At 39.8% G+C, this 20,873-nt stretch overlaps 1 protein-coding gene across 3 annotated transcripts in view; it reads left to right on the forward strand.

Moving 5' to 3' along the window:
- LOC138945503 (ficolin-2-like) overlaps positions 1–20,873 on the forward strand; it is a 134,973-nt gene that overhangs the window by 93,278 nt on the left and 20,822 nt on the right. Inside the window, exon 1 of one of the 3 annotated variants that reach the window (XM_070316937.1) lies at positions 15,179–15,312. The exons of 1 other annotated variant lie outside the window; for it this stretch is intronic. The gene's annotated coding sequence lies outside the window, so the exon portion shown is untranslated. Of the gene's footprint in view, positions 1–15,178; positions 15,313–20,873 lie in introns of those variants that run through there. One more of the 3 variants, XM_070316938.1, reaches the window with a different exon arrangement.

Raw genomic sequence — 20,873 nt, forward strand, 5'->3', positions numbered from 1 at the left:
TAAAAAGTTATCCAACAAAAGGAGGTCGGAAAACTTCATCACGTGATGATAAAGATGAAGATGATGATGATGATGATGATGATGATGATGATGATGATGATGATGATGATGATGATGATGATGAAGATGAGGCATGAAGAGCATACATATGTGGTTATTCATAAAATCAAATGCATACTATGCAGGTAATTATAAGTACAAGCTGGTAGCAATCGAACATGTAGCAATAGTACAACAAAAATATGTTCAGAACATACAATGCACAGCATATCTTTGACGTTATACTAAGTGTGGTAAATCAAAAGGCGTTAAACTACTCAGACATTAAGTGTTTTTTAACACATTTTTAAAAACTTTTTAATGACTTTAAGTGCTTAAAGGATGATGGAAGTGAAATCCAAACTGACGTACCCGAAAAAGCAAGACTGGTCTTATAAAGGTCAATTCGTGGAATCGGTGGGATCAAGTTGACCGACCCATATCTGTCGGAAGCTTTATTAAATAATGATGTAATGTAAATCGGCACTTTACCGTAATACAATTTATGCATGAGAATGGCTTTGTTTAACTTGAGATGCTTTTCTAGTGGAAGAAAGTTAACCATTTTTAATTTCATATCTGTTGAGGCATTATCCTTTACGATGAGTTTAGCCGAGCGACGATAGAGAGAGTCTAACTTTTTCAAGTGGACATCACTGCTGCCATCCCAGAGCGTCGAAACATAATTAATGTGAGGCATTACATGAGCATGGTGGAACATTTCTAGAGTCCTTCTGTCCGTAAATTGCTTTAACTTGGATAGGAGGAAAACGTTCTTGGCTACATTCTTGCAAATATGCTGTAATTGTGCCTGCCACTTGAATTCACAATCAACAATTACCCCTAAAACGCGATGCTGTTGAACTTGTTAAATTGATTGCGTACCAATAGTAAGATTTAGTTTGAGTGGAGAAATCTGTTGTTTTTGTCTGGTTGCAATTACCATACTTTCAGGTTTTATTGGATGGACAAGCAGCATTGGCACTACACCAGTTATTTACATCGTTTAAAGCTGTTTGACGGGAGAAAGTCTCTATTACTGGAACAGACTTTCCACTTAAATGAAGAGAAGAATCGTCAGCAAAAAAAATCACTTCTTACATCACTATCAGAAATGTGCAGTGGCAGATCATTGATATACAAACAGAACAAGATCGGCCCAAGCATTGACCCTTGAGGCACCCCGCATTTCACAGTCTCCTCAGTAGATATTTTACAGTTTAGGGCAGTATATTGATATCTGTCCTGTAAATAGGAAGCAAAAAAGTTACACACTGAACTGTTTCTGATATACAACTGTAATTTCTTCAATACAACTGAATGATCAACAAGATCAAACGCTTTTTTAAAGTCGAGAAACACAGCACCACTGATTTCAGATCGGTTTGTTGCAGACAACCAGGTAAAGGGCGCTGTGACAAGAGTGATTTGTTCGAAAACCAGATTAAAATTGATGGAAAAGGTTTCTGCTTTCTATGTACGCGAGCAAATGTTTGTGAATATGTTTTTCCAATGGTTTGGATAAAATGGGTAATAAGGAAATGGGTCTAAAATTATTTGGGTTGGATAAATTATCGCCTTTATGGAGTGGAATTACTTTTGCTCTCTTTAATAAACTACGTACAGTATTTTGCTTTATGCAGAGATTATACACATAGGTGAGTGGCACCGCAATAATATGGTAGAGCTAATTTGACCAAGTAAGGAGGAATCTTGTCAGGACCCATGGACTTTTTATTCTCAAGGCCTCACGCACTGCCATGTCTGGAATAGTAAAAAAATCGTTGGGGCGGGGATGTAGCTCAGGTAGAGCATTGTGGGCAGGCTTGCCCCTTGAGCTGCGAGCACCGTGTCGCGTTCTCAGGGGCGTGACCACTGCTGACCTCTTAGGTAGAGTGCTGCGCGGCGTGGTTTGGCTTGCAGGAGTAGCAGCGACGACTTGAGGCGTGGGGGTGGGGGAGACAGCGGGAGGAGGAGTGGGGGTAATGGGGCCCTCGTCTTTCATGTCAGACCCAAAAAAAAGGGGGGTGATGCACAATGCTCTTGAGAGAGCCGAACCATTGTTGTCCTTGTTGAACGTATCAAGAGAGAGAGAGAGAGAGAGAGAGAGAGAGAGAGAGAGAGAGAGAGAGAGAGAGAGAGAGAGAGAGAGAGAGAGAGAGAGAGAGAGAGAGAGAGAGAGAGAGAATGTCTTGGAAAAATATATATATAAGTATATCGAACCGTAAATTAATGAAGCTGGCGAAGCAGGTTAAAGCGGACCACGTTATACCCTTTCCCCGAACTCTATATGACATTAATGTAAACAGTCTTGTTTTCTCCTTTTCTTTTAAAAAAACTGAATCAGCTTGTTTCAGGAAATATATCAAAATCAAATCTTAATCGTGAAATAACTTCTGTACAATTGAGCCTGTAGTTAGTTATCTGTTTCCATCACTCACAAATGGTTTGTGTTTTATCAAAGTTTTGCTAAAGTATTGAAGCTAATTCGGCGAACCTGAAAGCTCCACGCAAGATTGAGAATAGTCTCACTTTCCGTCAAGATAGACCTCCTAGACATGCCGTCATCTTCGCCTTGTCTTCTGGGCCTCCGTCCCATTGATACGCCTCCAACGCTGTACAGTGATAAGGCGTCTCAATTACTCCAAATAAACTTGCCCAAAAAATGATTGCAAGAAATTTCAAACACAAACTAAAGCATTAATTCCCGTGTCATGTCATTAAAACTGTATATGCCAGTTACGGCCGTTCACTTAACCTTCAGGAACACCTTTTGGATTAAATATGTCTTTTACAGCGATCACGTGACCGCCGCTCAAGTAAGGGCACCCTCCAAATCGACCAGACTAAAACGGAAGAGCCGAATGAGAAATCGACAAAAAATCACAATAGCCAAAACTTTGCAACTTTGACATACGAGAAGAAAGTCAAACCATTTATCTACCCTGAACAGATTGTTTTGTTTTGCTACCTTGCGTATTTTGCGTGCCATGCTATACCCACTGATGCATGTGTCGATCGCAAGAGCGGTCTAAAACGGGACGTTTAACGTCCATTTTTATGGGTATCATCACACAAAAGCGTTACATTTTAGCAATGACTTGGTGGATTGCTTTGCAACTTTTAGAATATTTTACCAACATACTAGAGATACTTCATGCGAAAGTTTGGATCGTTACGGTTGTTTATCCAGATGTTACGCAATGTTTCTGAAAATGTTGTTAAACTCGTCATAAGATTGTTCACTTGTGTCCAAACAATTCATGACTTTGCATGTCTACAGATAAAAAATTGATTCAGGTACTCTCGAAGTTTTATTTGCGTGTAGCTTCTGGCGTTAATTTGCTAGCCATGCAAACACATGAGAAACAAGTCGCGTAAGGCGAAAATACAATATTTAGTCAAGTAGCTGTCGAACTCACAGAATGAAACTGAACGCAATGCCATTTTTCAGCAAGACCGTATACTCGTAGCATCGTCAGTCCACCGCTCATGGCAAAGGCAGTGAAATTGACAAGAAGAGCGGGGTAGTAGTTGCGCTAAGAAGGATAGCACGCTTTTCTGTACCTCTCTTTGTTTTAACTTTCTGAGCGTGTTTTTAATCCAAACATATCATATCTATATGTTTTTGGAATCAGGAACCGACAAGGAATAAGATGAAAGTGTTTTTAAATTGATTTGGACAATTTAATTTTGATAATAATTTTTATATATTTAATTTTCAGAGCTTGATTTTAATCCGAATATAACATATTTATATGTTTTTGGAATCAGCAAATGATGGAGAATAAGATAAACGTAAATTTGGATCGTTTTATAAATTTTTATTTTTTTTTACAATTTTCAGATTTTTAATGACCAAAGTCATTAATTGATTTTTAAGCCACCAAGCTGAAATGTAATACCGAAGTCCGGGCTTCGTCGAAGATTACTTGACCAAAATTTCAACCAATTTGGTTGAAAAATGAGGGCGTGACAGTGCCGCCTCAACTTTCACGAAAAGCCGGATATGACGTCATCAAAGACATTTATCAAAAAAATGAAAAAAACGTATGGGGATTTCATACCCAGGAACTCTCATGTCAAATTTCATAAAGATAGGTCCAGTAGTTTAGTCTGAATCGCTCTACACACACACACACACACACACACACACACACACACACACACACGCACGCACATACACCACGACCCTCGTTTCGATTCCCCCTCGATGTTAAAATATTTAGTCAAAACTTGACTAAATATAACAAGAAGGGCAAAGCCCATACGACTCACATGCTTTACACATTTTTCCTACCAAAATACATGTGACCTTGACCCAAGGTCAAGGTCATCCAAGGTCATGCAACACAAAGCTGTTAATTCAAGACATAGGACGTACAATGGTGCTTATTGGCTCTTTCTACCATGAGATTTGGTCACTTTTAGTGGTTCACTACCTTATTTTGGTCACATTTCATAAGGGTCAAAGTGACCTTGACCTTGATCATATGTGACCAAATGTGTCTCATGATGAAAGCATAACATGTGCCCCACATAATTTTTAAGTTTGAAACAGTTATCTTCCATAGTTCAGGGTCAAGGTCACTTCAAAATATGTATACAATCCAACTTTGAAGAGCTCCTGTGACCTTGACCTTGAAGCAAGGTAAACCAAACTGGTATCAAAAGATGGGGCTTACTTTGCCCTATATATCATATATAGGTGAGGTATTGAATCTCAAAAACTTCAGAGAAAATGGGAAAAATGTGAAAAATAGCTGTTTTTTAGGCAACATTTATGGCCCCTGCGACCTTGACCTTGAAGCAAGGTCAAGATGCTATGTATGTTTTTTGGGGCCTTGTCATCATACACCATCTTGCCAAATTTGGTACTGATAGACTGAATAGTGTCCAAGAAATATCCAACTTAAAGTTTTCCGGACGGACGGACGTCCGGACGGACGGACGGACGGACGGACGGACGGACGGACGGACGGACGGACGACTCGGGTGAGTACATAGACTCACTTTTGCTTCGCATGTGAGTCAAAAAGTGGAACGTTAACGCTGTTTCGCGCTGACAGCTGTTATCGCTGCGTGTCTTAAAACATGCTACGGTCACGTTTGGCTGGGCATCGCTGTGGCACCAGAATCATCGCTGGAGAACACACCTGAGGCCATATTTTAAAGTGGTTAGGCACTTTTAAAGGTTTGTTTTTATGTTAGTTCAGTGTTTTGTTTATCAGGAAAAAACAAAATGAATAGAGCTTGTCGCGCAAAATTTTGAGATAACGACTGAAGTTTGAGCATAGGTATGAGATTTTTTCACGCAAACCCTACTGAAGAATTTGTGATATTGTATTGTGAATATGTTAACAAAAAAACAATCGGATGATCACAAACTGAAGAAGAGAAATAGGGAAGCAAAATAGAACATCAAACATAGTGATTTTACAGGTGAATTTGGAAAAAAACCCTTGTGTATCCATTTTTGAAGCCCATTTTGAAGCATGGAACACAGTCAAACATAAATTATAAGTGTTAAAGTGGTTACAGTGTTGTGAAATAATGTTAGATACCAAGTTGAGTTATCCCTCTTCATCACAGTTAAAAGAAACGCACCTCTTGTCACGCAAAATCTTGAACTGTGATCCTTTTACTAGCCCTACCCCCTACCCATTCTTCAGAAAAGAGTGCATATTATCTTCAAAATAGGAAACCAAGGTAGTCAGATGATCAAAAACTTCAGAACAGAAATAGGGAAGCAAAATAGAACAACCATCAGAGTGATTTAACTGGTGAATTCAGAAAAAAACCCACCTTTTTACTCATTTTATAAGCTGAATTTAAAGCTTGGAAGACAGAAAAATATAAATTAAAAGTGCTAAAGTGGTTACAGTGTTGAGAAATAATGTTAGATACCAAGTTGAGTTATCCCTCTTCATCACAGTTAAAAGAAACGCACCTCTTGTCACGCAAAATCTTGAACTGTGATCCTTTTACTACCCCTACCCCCTACCCATTCTTCAGAAGAGTGCATATTATCTTCCAAATAGAAAGGCACGGTAATCAGATGATCAAAAACTTCAGAACAGAAATAGGGAAGCAAAAAAGAACACCCAACAGAGTGATTTAACTGGTGAATTCAGAAAAAAACACCTTTTTACTCATTTTATAAGCTGAATTTAAAGCTTGGAAGACAGAAAAATATAAATTAAAAGTGCTAAAGTGGTTACAGTGTTTAGAAATAGTGTTAGATACTAAGTTGAGTTATCACTCTTTATCACAGTTAAAAGAAACACACCTCTTGTCGCGCACTGTGATGCTTTTACTACCGCCACCCCCTACCCATTCTTCAGAAAAGAGTGCATATTATCTTCAAAATAGGAAACCAAGGTAGTCAGATGATCAAAAACTTCAGAACAGAAATAGGGAAGCAAAATAGAACAACCATCAGAGTGATTTAACTGGTGAATTCAGAAAAAAACACCTTTTTACTCATTTTATAAGCTGAATTTAAAGCTTGGAAGACAGAAAAATATAAATTAAAAGTGCTAAAGTGGTTACAGTGTTTAGAAATAGTGTTAAATACCAAGTTGAGTTATCCCTCTTTATCACAGTAAAAAGAAACACATCTCTTGTCACGCAAAATCTTGAACTGTGATGCTTTTACTACCCCCACCCCCTACCCATTTTTCAGAAAAGAGTGCATATTATCTTCCAAATAGAAAAGCAAAGTAATCAGATGATCAAAAACTTAAGACGATAAATAGGGAAGCAAAATAGACTATCCAACATAGTGATTTAGTTGTTGACTTCAGAAAAAACCCACTTTTTTTCTCTCATTTTTGAAGCTGAATTAGAAGTTTGGAAGACAGAAAAAATAAATTAAAAGTGCTAAAGTGGTTACAGTGTTCAGAAATAGTGTTAGATACCAAGTTGAGTTATCCCTCTTCATCAAGAAACACACCTCTTGTCGCGCACAATCTTGAACTGTGATACTTTTACTACCCCCCCCCCCCCCCTACCCATTTGAACACAAAAGAGTGCATATTCTCTTCCAATTAGAAAAATAAGTAATTTTAAGCAACTGGACATTTTTAAAATACAGTACATCTTTTCTGTCAGTCCAAGGGTTGATTGCTTAGTCCATTAAAAACAAACCGACTAGGATTTAACGCACCTATTTAAAAAAAAAGTTAACATGATAATTGATATATCAGACTTTTTTTATGCAATTACTACTGAAGATTCCAGACCAGGTAAAACAATCATTTTATATCCTTTGTCACATTTGTGTTTTTTTTTAATAAATCTATCTATAGCGAGTCTTGTCTCTTTGTGTCATTTAGTTATTATCAAGTATTCTATCCTGGCAAAAAAAATTAAAAAATCCCTACCTACCTACCCTATTTTGTTTAGCCATGTTATTAGAAACAGACAATTTATTTTTTTGGGCCTGAAGATCTTGAAACATTTGTTTTAATAGAGAAATAACAAGTACAGCCATTAGCTGTGTCACTCGAATTTCTTTGTCAGGCTGAAACTTAGCTAAGAGTAATACCTAATATACTGGAGCTGTTGCGTTGAAGTCTGCTGTGTGTGTCTGGGTCCAAAACAACTTTCACATTCTCATCTACACACTCACGTCACTCACACAAGTATACAATTCTACCCACACAGGGCCGGACCAAGTTCGTTTGATGGGGGGGGTCCAACTGAAGGCAGGGGTCCAGGGGCCGCTGAGACCCCGGTGGGGTGCAGGGGAAACGCCCCTTTGGGGGGTCTGGGCGGCAAAACCTCCCAGAAGCCGAGGAAATGTTGCATTTGTGAGGTCATTTTTTGGTCTTTCCTTGCAACTGGGAATCAAAATTGATGTTGTTCATAATTTGAAATAGTTTTAGAAGACCAAATAAACTAAGGGAGTTGGGGGAAGAGCTTAAAAAGTCCACATATTTTTTTCTCATGTCACACCACTTCTTCGTTCCCTTCATTGGCTTCCCGTGTCCGCTCGTATCAGATACAAGCTTGCTTGTATCTGTTTCTCTGCCAAATTTGAAGATGGCCCTAAATACCTCAAGGAACTGCTCGTCACATATGACAATCCCTCTGACTACAACCTCCGCTCACGCGCTGACAGTCGCAAACTGGAAACTCTCGAACGAAGCTTGCCTTCTTTTGGAGATCGCTCGTTTGCTTCTGCGGCTGCCATTGTCTGGAATTCTCTCCCTTCCTCCGTTCGCCATTCTGCTTCTAAGGACTCTTTCCGCAGTTCCCTTAAAACACACCTTTTTCGCGAATCCTTGTAAATTGTCCTTGCCATCTTTATAGACTGTTAGAGGTGAAGTTAGATTCGTTGTTTGAATGTGTCTTTTCTTTGTATAGTTGCTTCAGTTTTGATTGAGCCATAGGGTTGTGTATGGAATTTGCATTTAGTCTTTCTTTTTCTTGCTGAGTGTATGTACAGTCTAGAGAGGAGACGGACATGGTGTGAGCTTGTCCAGGGGGGTATATGAACATCTCAGTGGCAGGGGGATGGAAGCACTTGCTAATGAGTGGGAGTGTGTATGCGCGTGGTGTGCACGAGGATGTATGCACGTGAGTGATATTTGTAAATGTGTATTATAATAATATCATCTTTGTATTTATATTATTGAAATTGTTATATCTCGATGTACAGCGCTAAGAGCATAGTTAAATTTGTGAAGCGGCGCTATATAAGCTATCTTTATTATTATTATTATTATTACATCAGATGGTCCGGAACCCAGGACCCTCCCCCCCCCCCCCCCCCCCCAGATCCGGCCCTGCCACAGAGGCGTTCGGGGATGGGGGTCTCGCACTCGGGCGAATCACACCACAAAATACAAAGTATAACGTACACATATTTTTTCTATTGAACCAAAAAGCGAATAAATCAATCAAGCAAAACTTCCACACAATGACACACTCACTCTCGGTTCACACTGCGCTCTGGGCGTGCACACTTGGCAGCACGTATACCGTTCCGACTCCGTTTGTCTTCCTGCAAGTCCAGCACATGCACACGATTGTCCAAGAATCACAATAATCCTCGTGAATGTCACAGCGGGCATAGTAAGGTTACGTAGAAAAGTCCAAAAGGATGCGTTAATGGTGGTAATCCGGCACACACACACACACACACACACACACACACACACACACACCATAACACACTGACACGCACACACACACACACACACTGACACACTGACACACACACACACACACACTGACACACTGACACACACACACACACACACTCCGGTTTGGTAAGTTACCTGATAAATAATGTAGCCTGTAGATTTAACGGGGAGACTGATCAGACAGGAAGAGCAATACTTCCACATTTCCGATGTTCAGCGATAAACTTGTTTTCTTCGAGAGTTCGATCTTCGTGCGATTCTGGTGCGTTGTCACCAAGAACGTTAAAAAAAAACCCACAGGATATCATCATGATGCCTCTCTACAAAAACCAGGTCTAGAAACTCTTCATCTAAAGTCAGTCAGTATTAACCTCCTCAACACAATCCTCATCTTGTCCCATAGTGATTTCTGCCGCCAAAGAACATGTGGTTCTCAACTCACAAGACCGATGTGTCATTCCCTTGCGAAATTCAGATCTACCCCAACTACGTGCATTGATCTGAGCAATAAAATTTAGATGCGATAATCTGCAAACATCTCTTCAACACAATCTGCATCTTGTCCCATCGTGATTTCTGTCGGCAAAGAACATGTGGTTCTCAACTCACAAGACCGATTTGTCATCTTCCAGTGTGAAATTCAGATCTGCCCCAAGTGGCAAGTAGCCTACGTGCAATAAAATGTAGAAGCGATAATCTGAAAAAATTCTTTTCGCGTGAACGCTGCCACGCTGTCATCAGTCCGATGTCATTTATCCAGGGCAGGGATGAACACACTTTTTCATCAGCAGTTTGATATGTTTATCCGCAGACTGCTTTCCATTACTTGTCGTCTGTTTTAGATTGACTCGTAGGGTTCTTCAGCCAGGCAAGAAGTGCTTGTTTACTGACACGTTCTCACGCACGACATGTCGTAAATGCAAATTCTAACGATTGTTTTTTATTGCACTGATAGAAAATGTCGATAGTTGTAAACTTCTGCCATTTCCTAATGTTTATTTCATTATTTTGCATACGGATATGGCTAATAAGTGGATAATCTGTTACGACACGAAACGCGTTCTAAATTCGGGAAGGGAGGCTACTCCAGCGTACTTTCAGGTGTGTTCTAATACCTTAAATACCAAGCGTGTTTACAGATCTAGCAAATTTGCGTCAGTGCTTATACGCACATAAAACTTTCGCAGTGTGTGTATCAATCATTTTTCTAATGACATGCAAAGTCATGACGTTTTTGGACCCAAGAAAACAATCCTATGACGAGATTAAAAACTTCTTTTGAAAAATTGCATTACATTTTAACAAATACCTGTAACAATCCATAATTTCTCCCGAAGTATGTTGGTAAAATATTTTAAAAGTTTCAAAGCAACCACCAAGTCATTGCTAAAGTGCAGCTTTTTGTGTGATGATACCCCTAACAAATGACGCAAAAAGTCCCGTTTTTGACCGCTCTTGCGATCGGCACCTGCATCAGTAGGAATATCATGGCACGCGAAATACGCAAGGTAGCTACACAAAACAATCTGTTCACGGTAGATAATTGATTGACTTTCTTCTCGTATGTCAAAGTTGCAAAGTTTTGCCTATTGTTTTTGTGTGTGTCGATTTTTCATTTGGCCCTTCCGTTTTTGTCTGGTCGATTTTGAGGGTACCCTTGTTTGAGCGGCGGTCACGTGATCCATGTAAAAGAAATATGTAATGATGGTTTTGAGGAAGAAATGTAATGGAACTATGAAACGGCTTTTGCGAGTTTATGAATCAGTTTTATCAATAACGTTTCAGTATTATGCCAGAGGATTGCGCAACCAAAAACTAAAATAAAATCTTTATTTGAAGATAGAATAGAGATGCTTGCATGAATCTTATACAAATGACAACGTGAAAGATAGGTGGGAGAGAGATGAATGTAGACGAGTACTTCATTCGTCAGTTTTATGTCAAAACATTGGGAAAAAAATGATCCTCTTAAAAAGAGCTTTTGTGGTGAAGTAGAATTAGTGTTTCAAACAGAAGGAATGATATATTTACAGTTGAACACGTTGATTTTCATTAATTTGGTGAAGATTTGTTTTACTATTTATTTTTCAAAAATTTAATTCTCTGCACAAGTGAATGAGTGTCTTGGAAATGTACAAAGGTGAGAATATAATTCGTGGTAATTTTAATCGTGTTTTAAATAATTAGTTTTAAATTGTAAAAAAGTTGAAAAGATTGATGCGAATGTTCAGCACATTTTGAATAATAATAATGATTTGAATGATGTGTTTCTCATACTGATGAGTGACGGGCGCAGCAGCCTAGTGGCAAGACGCCGATTATTTCAATTGACACCTGACGTTTTTGTCAGATCGAATTTTGGGGTACCCTCACCTCGGCGGCGGTCACGTGATACCTATAACGGAAATCTTTGATCCGAAGAGTGTCCCAGATTGCCAAGGGAAGGGCCTTTAATGGCATATAAGGTTTGAATGAAATGACACGGCAATGAATGCTTTGGTTGGGGTACAAAAATTGGTGCATTTTTGTTTTGCTCAGTTTAGTATGTACCCAACAAATGCAGGTGTGAGGTTTATAATCAACTGGTCACCCTTTAGCATTTTTGTGTGTTCTATTGCCACCAGGAGATGAATGGAGAGTAAAGCACACATTTTTTTATGAGAAATATTATTTTAAAAATTTAAATGAAAATTGTGTTTTGTTTGGTTATTTTAGGGAACATTTGAGTTATCAGACATATATCGTACATTATTGTATTTCTTAACAAAAATTACCATTGAAAAATTCAAATATGGAAAGGTTTATATTCTCCAGAGATGTGTACCAGGGGAAACCATGTTACAAAGGTGATATGTCTTTGTGAACTAAGACATTTTAACAACGGCTTGATACAAATTGATTTCATTAATAAATACTAGTTTCAATTTTATCCTTGGCCTGCAGAGAAAGAATACATATATTCTTGCACATTTTGTTCGTCTACATTCAGTAAATTACAATGGTTTCAAAGTACATCACATTTGTCATATGAAAACCCAAAAGGTGTGACATAGATTTGAATACTAACAATTTTTTGTTTTAAGAACACAAAAAAATGTTCTTTGTTTTGTTGTTGAAAGTTTGTATCATTATCTAACTGAAGTATTACCAAACAAAGTGAAGAGAATACATCCTAGTTGTCATTTCATATACGTAATAATAATTTAAAGGACTAGAAATGCATGTCACAAAATTGTACAAAGCTCCGAAAAATAGCCCGAGCAAAACAAATATTTTGGGAACATGTATATTATTGGACTGAATATTACAAGGGAATTTATGAGACAGCAAAACAACGAAAGAAAGACAAGGCCAAACAAACATGCGTAGAAGGAGCCTGTGTGCACATGAAGTCCCCAAAAATGTAAGAGGAATAAGAATAAATTCTATTAGACACGGATAGGGTGCTCAAATATCTTCATTAACAAATGATCAACTCCGGTACAATTCATGTTTACACGTACATCCTTTCTTAGAAAACGTTTGTGATAAAGGTATATGTGGTGCACATGCCCACTGTGATACTCACCGCTTAACGCCACCACAAACAGCGCAACGCCGATCATCCGGAAACGAGTCGACGTCATGGTCAGAGGATTATCCGAGTAGAGGAGGATACTTGTTTCTTCTTCTTCTTCTTCTTCTTCTTCTTCTTCTTCTTCTTCTTCTTCTTCTTCTTCTTCTTCTTCTTCTTCTTCTTCTTCTTCTTCTTCTTCTCTGTTCCTCCACGGAGAGCCCGAATGCCGGCGTATCGTCTTGCTAGATTATTTATTGGCACATTAAAAGTAAAATAACGGTTGTAGGTCACAAATGTTGCGACGTCTGTTGCAACAAGAACTGGCAACAAAGTTGAGTTCAACAAGATCTCAAACATGGCACACTTTTGAAACGACGGTTTCAACTTTCTCTGCTCGCAAGAAGACGACAGGGGGTGCGAGGAAAGGCGGGTAAAGGTTACAGCAGTGCAAGAGCCGACTTTCACACATACACACACAGTCACACACACACATCCACATTCACATACACACACATACACACACGCACAAACACACACACACACACACACACACACACACACACACACACACACACACACAAGCGCGCGTGCACACTCACACACGCACACACACACACATACACACAGCCACACACACACACACACACACACACAGCACACACACACACACACACACACACACACACACACACACACACAAATCTTGGATTTAGTTTTGTCGTGTGTGAAAATGTTTACCAACGAAAGCAAAATAACTGAGCAGTCTATAATTATTTCTTTCAGACAGAGCTCATTCCTTTCAACCTCTTATTGTTTTCAATTACAACTTCGAAATTGTGATCGAAATTCGGCTTTCCGTTCATGCTGCTGCTGATTTCGTGTGTGTATCTGCATGTATCGCATTTACTGAAAAGTTGCTGAGATGTATGATTTCTTATTTACACCCAGTGTGTAAGGAAAACATTGAATACATTGACCTTTTTCACGACAGACAGATAACTACAGCCTTTACTTGTATGTAGATTGATGTTTTCCCTTTTTATATTCCTTTTAAAATTGATAAGGCCCCCAAAAATAATAGGTGTGGTTACGCTAACATAGCCAAACAAAATAGGGTAGGAAGGTAAGCAATCACTTTTTTTTTCTATTTTTTTTTCTAATGTGTACAAATTAAACCTACTTGACAGGGAAATAAGTGTGCGACTCGGGCGCTTTCGCTTTCATTGCGTTTTCTGCACTCGTTTTCTTGTGGGTTTTTTTGTTGACAAATGTAATAAAAAGTTATAGGGTCTGCCCCTAAAAATAGGGTAGGTCGGGTTACCGTAACCACACCTATTTTTTTTTTAGGCCTAAATATATTTAAACCCTTCTCGGAACAGCTTTCACAATTCATGTCCACCCACAGGCGCCGGACTATTCAGAATAACAGCGACTACTCAAAGACCAACAGCAGACAATGATGAACTCGAACTGCCTGGAATCTGTGTTGCCTGTATCATTGCAACTCGGCTGCATGATCACATTTCTGTATTTGTCATGTAAATTCTTACAACCCCGGATACAAAAACAAAAACAGAAAATGACGTCACACCTTAAAAAAACCATGGCTTTAATTTAAATGTAGCAGCATTAACACTAAATGTTTGTTATAATGCAGTAAAACTATTACATATCTGATTATTCTTGTTCATCTATTTCGTCTCCTCTACCCCTGTGCGTGTATTGTATGTGCCTCTTGTTTTTATGGACTGGGCACAGGAGCTGTGCCTTCGGCTCTCAGTGTCCAGTTCCCAAAGGCCGAGGGAGGGAAGTGTTTAACTAACCGTATCTATCACACGCTTATCGTGCATTCCGAACGCGTGTACTGGAGTGACTGACAAGGGCTCAAGTTCTCCCTCCCTTAAAAATAAGGGAGTCTGGATGCGACTGCGCCTGAACTGTACCGTAAACCATCGGTTTCTGATCACAGAGCTCCCCGAGATTTTACATACAGTACAAACATACTTCTATTTGAACGCTTGTCGCTTGTGAACATCCTGGCTGCTTTCCGTTGAGAGTGAGAAATGTTTCAAAGAATGTATTTCGTGCCGATAGTACCATGTGAATCGGACGCCTCGTTATGGTGCTGTACTATAGCTAACTTCTAAAATGTATACACTTTTTAAGAAATACATATCAACAGTAAATACACACACACCCGCACAAACACACGCACGCACACACAGACACACACACACACACACACACACACACACACACACACACACACACACACACACACACACACACACATCAACCCGATCGTGACGTCACGGACTGAGGCCGGGCGCTCACAGACGAATGTAGCTGTATTCTTGTATTGTACGTGTGTTGCTGAATCGCGCGCATGCGTGCATGTAAGGACTTGGATTGGCTGTTGTGAACTACGCTCGCGCTATCAAACAATGAAGTCACAACTGGCCACGTAAAGGATTTAAGTAACATCGCGCTCTCTGTTGTGATCACTCTGCTGCGTGGCCATTTCCAGTGTCTTGTATCTCAGTTTTGTCTTTCTTTGTCTGTTACGTGAGTATCTTGACTGTTCTTACACACTTATTACAGGGCCGGACTACCGGGGGGGTTATGGGGGTTGCGCAACCCCCCCCCCCCTAGCCTAAACATGTACCTTACTTATTTAATTTTTTTTTTATTATTGCTTATTTTATGCCGTTTCATGCAAGGAGCGACCATTTTCCTATCTCAGAATATGACCTACCCGTCAGCTTCAGGGGGCTTCGCCCCCTGACCCCCACAACGAGGAGGGGGGGTGGGTTCTAGGGTTTCCGGACCCCCCCCAGCCAAAAAATAAAAATATTGAATGAGGTATGCATTTCTTTATTTTACATTGAGTTTCAATTTTTGGGGTATTAATCAGTGACAAAATCTGCTGCCTGAAACTGGTAATGATCATCCTCAGAATGCACCAGATTGCACCATTTTGCATCCTTTTTTTCAAAATTTTCCGGGGGGGCATGCCCCCGGACCCCCCTAGCAAGCTAGGCGCTTCGCGCCGTCGGCTCGGCGCTTCGCGCCTTCACACCCATATCTTCACAATATACTTTTGAAAAAAACCAGTCATAAAATGAACTGATCCGCCCCTGCCGCCAGGGTGGACATCCCCCTGGGCCACCACTGGCAACCCCCCCTCCTCTTCGCCTAGTCCGGCCCTGTATTATTTAACGTGGTGTGCATCCTTTCCCCCTCTTTCTGTCTTTGGCTGTCTGTCTGTCTGTCTGTCTGTCTGTCTCACTCAGAAAATGAGAGAAAACTTTTTTTTCAAGTTAGGTTACGATTTAACCATAATGAGCTTCTGATATAATGAAATCCTTTTTCTGATCTTACATTAACGCCCGTTCGCACATGCTTTTTCGCTTTGCTTTGTTTGTATATATTATATATATGTATGTTTTTTCATGGTAAAGCGCTTAGAGAACGTCAAGCGCTCTGTAAATCTCCCATATTATTATTATTATTTTTAAATTTTTTTCCTTGCTTAAAGGCATATTAACTCGATGAATATACACGCTAATTGCTTTACCAACAGCTGGAGACATGCTAAATTAAGTTCCCTGCAAAATATTGTGGTCTAGGACCCCTTAAATGTTGAGATATTTGAATTTTTATTTTGATCTAGATCGTCCTATTTATAGATTTGCCAACAGAGGGAACGTTGACGCAAGGGAAATAACTCCGCGTCTTTGTTGACATCCTCACTTTTTCAGAGGCTAGAACAAGCTGTAATGCATGTATATGGTCCGCGCATTGCGACATATCGTCATTATATGGCCTTATGATGCATTTGACATCGATTGTGGGCAAACTACACTTTGTAAACACGGGAGCGCGTACATATGCCTTTAATATTGACATGCCATTTTTTTGTTGTTTTTCTTTTATGTCTATATCTGAATAGGTAATATTGCAGAATTAGCATTGGCATTTTTCACTTTGGTCGGTGTCGGTTTGCAATTGTTATTTTCTTGTTGTATCGAGTTTTACGTCGTATATATATATGACTAAGTGCCAAAAGGTGCGCACGAAAAGCGGACAAAGGGGCTAAAAAATAAAAGTTGACCAACAAGACTGATATTGTGATTTTTGTTAAGACAACAGATGTTGGAACCCAATTATAAAAAGAAAAGACAAATGCACTCAAATTATTTCACAAATAACGGGAATTTTGTTCGTTATATTATTCAACATGGCACTGAGACGTAGCATTCAGGTTATTCTGAAGCTAGGGCTTTGAAACTTGGCACACTACCAAAGTATGATGACCCCCAGATATGGTACAGATCACATTAAACCACATTGAATTTCAAGGTCACAGCTAGGTTAAATTTCCTTTCCAAACTGGACAATTGTCGTTGTACGTCTTACATGTTTTAAAGCTAGATCAGTTAGACTTTACATACTTTACATACTTTCAGAATTTTTATGAAATCTTAACAAAAGTGACCACCTGGTTAATCTTTCTAAAAATGTCAAGGTCACAGTGGGGTCACATCTGGTTCAAAATTTGGAAGTGTCAATTTATTCAGCGCGTTTATAGCACAAACGCGACCGAGTTGTGATCTTGAAATTTGACAAGGGTCAAGTATACTTCTACCATGCCTGAAGGCTGGCTTTTCAGCACCCAACTGGTGTGAATTTTCAAAGTTCTAGATGTACAAATGGTCAATAAATTGATAATTTTCCATTTTGATGATCCCAACTCGACCCTGTTGCGACCTTGAAATTTTACAAGACTCAACTTAAGCTTTAATTTCCATCTCGGAGAATTATCAAGCAAATGTGTTATACCAAGTTCAATTTCTCCAGCTTCAAAAGCAATGCCACCCATACGCAACCCAGCTGTGATCTTGAATTCTACAAGGGTCAACCAGACTTCCAACATGTCAGAAAGCTATTTAGCCCCGAATATGCGTGAAGATTCAAAGTTCTAGCTTCACAAGTGTCTGAGAAAAAAATGCCGTTTTATACGGTCAGGAGAACCAGTCGTGACCTTGAATTTTGTTGAGGATCGACTTGATCTTCTCCATGTCGAAGGATAATTGATCTATTGCGTTGTATGAAGTTTCAAGGTTCTAACTTTAGAAATAAAGCAGAAATGGATAACAGTCTGGTTTTTTAACCTTTGCCGGATGCCGCTTTTGACTACACACTCCCGACGATGCGGGTTTGTCTGAACCCATACATTTGAAAGAGGGTTTTTACCGTTTATTCCTCTAACGACGATGCGGGTTTGTCTGAACCCATACATTTGAAAGAGGGTTTTTATCGTTTATTTCTCTAACGACGGGGTGGGTTCAGGGAAACCCACAGCGCTACTTCAGTGGTTGCATCGAGTTTCTCCCTTCACCGACCTCTTGCAGGGGAGGGAGAGGGGGAGGGAGAGACTGTGAGAGACTAAGAAAGAGAGAGAGAGAGAGAGAGAGAGAGACTAAGAAAGAGAGAGAGAGAGACTAAGAAAGAGAGAGAGAGAGAGACTAAGAAAGAGAGAGAGACTAAGAAAGAGAGAGAGAGAGAGACTAAGAAAGAGAGAGAGAGAGTCTAAGAAAGAGAGTGAGAGACTAAGAAAGAGAGAGAGAGAGACTAAGAAAGAGAGAGGGAGACTAAGAAAGAGAGAGAGAGAGAGACTAAGAAAGAGAGAGAGACTAAGAAAGAGAGAGAGAGAGACTAAGAAAGAGAGAGAGACTAAGAAAGAGAGAGAGAGAGACTAAGAAAGAGAGAGAGACTAAGAAAGAGAGAGAGAGAGACTAAGAAAGAGAGAGAGAGAGAGATACTAAGAAAGAGAGAGAGAGAGACTAAGAAAGATAGAGAGAGAGACAAATAAAGAGAGAGAGAGAGACAAATAAAGAGAGAGAGAGACTAAGAAAGAGAGAGAGAGACTAAGAAAGAGAGAGAGAGACTAAGAAAGAGAGAGAGGGAGACTAAGAAAGAGAGAGAGAGAGATACTAAGAAAGAGAGAGAGAGAGAGAGACTAAGAAAGAGAGAGAGGGAGACTAAGAAAGAGAGAAAGACTAAGAAAGAGAGAGAGAGAGACAAAGAAAGAGAGAGACTAAGAAAGAGAGAGAGAGAGAGACTAAGAAAGAGAGAGAGAGAGAGACTAAGAAAGAGAGAGAGAGACTAAGAAAGAGAGAGAGAGAGAGAGACTAAGAAAGAGAGAGAGACTAAGAAAGAGAGAGAGACTAAGAAAGAGAGAGAGAGAGAGACTAAGAGAGAGAAAGAGAGACTAAGAAAGAGAGAGAGACTAAGAGAGAGAGAGAGAGACTAAGAAAGAGAGAGAGAGACTAAGAGAGAGAGAGAGAGACTAATAAAGAGAGAGAGAGAGAGACTAAGAAAGAGAGACTAAAAAAGAGAGAGAGAGACTAAGAAAGAGAGAGAGAGAGAGACTAAAAGAGAGAAAGAGAGACTAAGAAAGAGAGAGAGACTAAGAGAGAGAGAGAGAGAGAGAGAGAGACGAAGAAAGAGAGAGAGACTAAGAGAGAGAGAGAGACTAAGAAAGAGAGAGAGAGACTAAGAAAGAGAGAGAGAGAGAGAGACTAAGAAAGAGAAAAAGAGAGAGAGAGACTAAGAAAGAGAGAGAGAGAGAGAGACTAAGAAAGAGAGAGAGACTAAGAAAGAGAGAGAGAGAGACTAAGAAAGAGAGAGAGAAAGACTAAGAAAGAGAGAGAGAGACTAAGAAAGAGAGAGAGGGAGAGACTAAGAAAGAGAGAGAGAGAGACTAAGAAAGAGAGAGAGAGAGAGAGAGACTAAGAAAGAGCTAGAGAGAGAGAGACTAAGAAAGAGAGAGAGAGACTAAGAAAGAGAGAGAGAGAGAGACTAAGAAAGAGAGAGAGAGAGACTAAAAAAGAGAGAGAGAGACTAAGAAAGAGAGAGAGAGAGACTAAGAAAGAGAGAGAGAAAGAGAGACTAAGAAAGAGAGAGAGACTAAGAGAGAGAGAGAGACCAAGAAAGAGAGAGAGAGACTAAGAGAGAGAGAGAGAGAGACTAAGAAAGAGAGAGAGAGACTAAAAAAGAGAGAGAGAGACTAAGAAAGAGAGAGAGAGACTAAGAAAGAGAGAGAGCGAGAGACTAAGAAAGAGAGAGAGAGACTAAGAGAGAGAGAGACTAAGAAAGAGAGAGAGAGAGACTAAGAAAGAGAGAGAGAGAGACTAAGAAAGAGAGACAGAGAGAGAGACTAAGAGAGAGAGAGACAGAGAGAGAGACTAAGAGAGAGAGACAGAGAGAGAGACAGAGAGAGAGACAGACAGAGAGAGAGACAGACAGAGAGAGAGAGAGACAGAGACAGACAGTCAGATAGACAGACAGTCAGATAGACGGATAGACAGACAGACAGACAGACAGAGCAACTGACAACAGACATAGAGATACGGACAGACAAACAGAGAGACAGACAGTCTCTTGGAGACAAACAGGCAGACAGACACTGTTCCGCCGCTTTGGTAATTATGGGTGTAGCAGAACCCGCGCCGTCGGCAGAGGGATAGTTACAATCACTACTACTCTTTAAAAGTATGGGTATGTGTGAACCCGCGCCATCGGTAGTGTTTATGTAAATTATCATAATCAATTAATTCTGATGTTTTGTCATGTACACACTAAAAATTTGCAGACAGAGAGCAAATTAGGTGTGTGAGAGATACTTAAAATTTCAAAACGATACCTTTAATGGTTCCAGAGTTACAATGATTTTAGTGTGTCTCTGGGTACAGGTGAACCCAGGAAGCACGGCAAAGGTTAACCCATGAGCGACACGGCTGTGACCATGAGATTTGACAAGGGTCAACCAGACTTTCACCGTGTCAAAACGTTATCAAGCCCTGAATGTGTATAAAGTTTCAAGTTTCTAGCTTACCACAAAGCTGTGAAAAGGATTATTGTCTGTTTGTTTGTTTTTTACCCGTACGAGACCCTGCTGTGACCTTCACATTTGACAAGGATCTTTCTGAACTTCTTTGTGTCGGAGAATCATTGAGCTACGGCGTTTATGATGTTCGAAGGCTCTCCCTTTAAAAACAACGAAAAAAAGTGATAATTTAAAAAAACAATTATTGGCCCATACGTGACCTTGACATTAGACA

The sequence above is a fragment of the Littorina saxatilis genome, linkage group LG13 (genome assembly GCF_037325665.1).
Source record: "Littorina saxatilis isolate snail1 linkage group LG13, US_GU_Lsax_2.0, whole genome shotgun sequence".
Classification (NCBI taxonomy): Eukaryota; Metazoa; Mollusca; class Gastropoda; order Littorinimorpha; family Littorinidae; genus Littorina; species Littorina saxatilis.